This window comes from Haliotis rufescens, unplaced genomic scaffold (genome assembly GCF_023055435.1).
Source record: "Haliotis rufescens isolate VD_foot unplaced genomic scaffold, xgHalRufe1.0.p SCAF_16, whole genome shotgun sequence".
NCBI classification, from domain to species: domain Eukaryota; kingdom Metazoa; phylum Mollusca; class Gastropoda; order Lepetellida; family Haliotidae; genus Haliotis; species Haliotis rufescens.
Window position 1 is genome coordinate 22,970,236 of NW_025963846.1, and position 3,556 is coordinate 22,973,791.

Here is a 3,556-nt window from a genome sequence, read left to right on the forward strand (position 1 = left end):
AAATCTCTTGAGCATCTCATGTTTGGAAACCACGTTGTTGCAGTTGCCATGGCAATAAAACAGGACATCACATGCACGTTCAGGGCTCCAGATAAGGCCGTATCGGCTAATGTACGGGTGAAATCATGCACGATACCTTAGGGGATAATTTTTAAAACGTATCAGTTACGCTTCAAAGCATATATGTTCAGTCTAACATTCATTTACAGACATATTTCAGGAAAGGAAATCTGATTTCAAGCAGCGTACTTTCTTGGGTATAGTGCACACTTTATTTTCCTAAAGATACAGCTGTATAAAGGGGGTGCACATACTACAAGTCATAATGAGTTTTGATAGGTTTTGCCCAACGCCAAATTACTACCGTGAGCACGCAACACCGGAAATACCATGTTTTTGTTTTGTTTATTTGTTTGTTGTTTAACGCACCACTCAGCAATATTCCAGCTATATGACGGCGGTCTGTAAATAATTGAGTCTGGACCAGACAATCCAGTGATTAATATCATGAGCATCGATCCACGGAATTGGGATCGATGACATGCATCAACCAAGTCAGCGAGCCTGACCACCCGATCCCGTTAGTCGCCTTTTACGACAAGCATAGTCACCTTTTACGGCAAGCATGGGTTGCTGAAGACCTATTCGACCCGGAATCTTCACGGGTCAAGTCGTCCAAAGATCACCTTCCAAACCAAGAAACTTAACCACAGTAACAGCTGTTAACAGTAAAAGTAGTGCGGGTGTTAACTTAATGTTCACTGGAATTAAGAGGAAAAGAGTTCTTAAACTAGTTCTATCACGAGTTGAAGCGGACTCTCCATTCAACACTGTTGAAAGACAGTTGGTAACTACGCTTCAGATAATCATGTGAGAGTTACTCATATTCGTCTCATGAAAACATGGTGTGACAACCGCGGCAACAACACATCCTACACAATACAAGTGAACATTGATGCTGAAGATGCTGATAAAATAACTGATGATTTCTGGCCTGATGGTATATTCTGCAGACAATATGTACCAAGATCCGAGATGAACCGTTCTGATAACTACAGGCCACGAAAGCATGTTGAAGACTTTTCACGTGAACGTGATGAATATTGGCCACGTAATCACGATGAGGACTGGTCACGTGGTCGTGACGAAGTATGGTCACGCGACCCTGTAAGACAACGTGAACGATATTTGGAAAGTGACCACTAGGATATAACATATATTCACCATGAACATAAACTACATTTGTATCCTATACATTTTAAATGTGCACCAATCGAATATCGACCTGGAATGTCAGGGGAGTTTATGTATGGAACACCACGGCTCATCTCGCTCCTTTATAACAACGATGTGGTTGTTATTACCGAACACTGGCTAAAAGCAGACAATCTCAACTATCTTCATTCATTGGATAATAAATTTAATGTAAACACTGATCTGTGATGATACCTGTGCCAGTAATCGTGGATCTGGAGGTATTGCTATTTTACTCAGGACATCGACAGAATATACAGCGAAGCAAGTACTATCTGAAGATAATCACGTTGTGATAACAAAGATTGTTAAACCTAGGTTTGAAGATTTATATGTACTTGGGACAAGGCTACCTTCAACTAATCGGAACATTAGCCAGTATAAGCCGCCATGGGTGCACCATGTAACATTTATGACAAATATATTCTTGTGTCGGAACATGTGTAACAGCTGGTGACCTCAACGCTGATATTAACCACTTTCCAACTAGCCAAGGGACAAAGCTTCTAACGGAACGGCTATTCAACGAAAGGAATATAATAACAACATCCATTATCTGCCCTGAAGTGCCCAAAGCTACCTTTCGCTCCAAGGACAATACGAGGAAGTCAACTGTGGACTACATATGCATTCCTGAATATATGCGGGGCTACATAGACAGCTACAGTGTCATATGATGTATCTGATCACTATCCGATATGCAGCATACTTCGTATACAACGTTGCTCGTCCTTCAACAATCGCTCCTCTAAGATCTCAGCCAAATGGTCAAACGCTGATGATACAGATATTAAATTGTACAGCAGTGGAGTTGATAAGCTCCTGAACTTCACAATGGACAGTAACCAGCAGACAGTCATGGTATCTATGATAGAGAGATACAACTCACGTGTAACAAACAGTCTCCTCTCAGCCTCGGTAACAACAATCTCTAACAAACCTGGTTCATGTATCTTGAGTTTTAGAGAAATAAGGTGGTGAGGTGTAATGGGGTTTAACGTCGCGTCCAAGATTATTGCACTTATATAGCGACGTGCATGCACGTGTGTGTGTTTGTGTGGCTGCTTGTACTAGTCCGGACTGATGCCGATTTATAGTGCTAGCTCACTGAGAAACCATGCCACAGTTTAACATGAATACCCCACTCAGACACAGTATACTGACTCCGAGCCGACCAGTCCTTGTTTTAGCCCCTTAATGCCGAGCGCCAGACAGGGTAACAACAAATACCATCTTTTGGTATGACGCGGCCCGAGATCGAACCCCGGACCTTCCGCTCTCCGGGCGGACGCTCTACCACAAGACCACGGAGGCGGTCAGACAGACATGGTATCTATGATAGAGAGATACACCTCACGTGTAACAAACAGTCTCCTCTCAGCCTCGGTAACAACAATCCCTAATGGTGTATATCGACATTACCTGAGATCTTACTGAAAGTCGGATAAACTGGATGCCTACCATTATGATATGAGATGTCACCGCAGAGAATGGAAACGAGCAGGTAGACCACGTGATAAAAACTACAAAAATGCTAAAAGAAACTTTCGCAGGAATAAACGTCAAGCCGATTGTAGACTTGCAGAAGAGCTATACAGGGATATTGAACAGAGTTGTGATGTAGATGTGGGCTACTTTTACAGGAGAACCAAAAGTATCAGAAGGAAACAGTCAACAATAAACACTTTGAAGTACAACGACAAAGTAGCAAACGATCCTGTCAGTATTGTTAACACCTGGAGAGACTATTTCAGGGATTTGGCAACTCCCGACTATTCAAACAGAAATAATAAATTCAATGTATCTGACCACGAGATACAAGTATTAAACAGAAAGTCCCTTGGACAATATAACACTTGAAAGATCCATTTATATCAGACGAAATTAGCTGTGTGGTAAAGACACTAAAATATCGGAAGTCCTCTGGTCCTGATGGAGGGACTAATGAACATATAAGGCATGCTGAAGATAGGTTACTACATCATCTTGTGATTCTCTTTCACCTAAAAATAAAACACGAGTATTCTCCATTACCTCACAGAACTGGGTTCACGATTGCACTTTATAAACAAAATGGAAAAGACAAATGTGGCCCCGAAAATCCCGAAAATCTACCGTGGTATCATCATGACATCAGCTATCGGAACACTGCTAGAGAAAGTAATCATGGAGAGAATACAAAGATGGATCAACCGTAACATTATCTTCCCCGATGACTTACAGTTTGGATTTCGGAAGAGGAGTGGGACTCAGTTTGCAGCACTAACTCTGCAAGAATGTATTGCATATTTCAAACAATGCC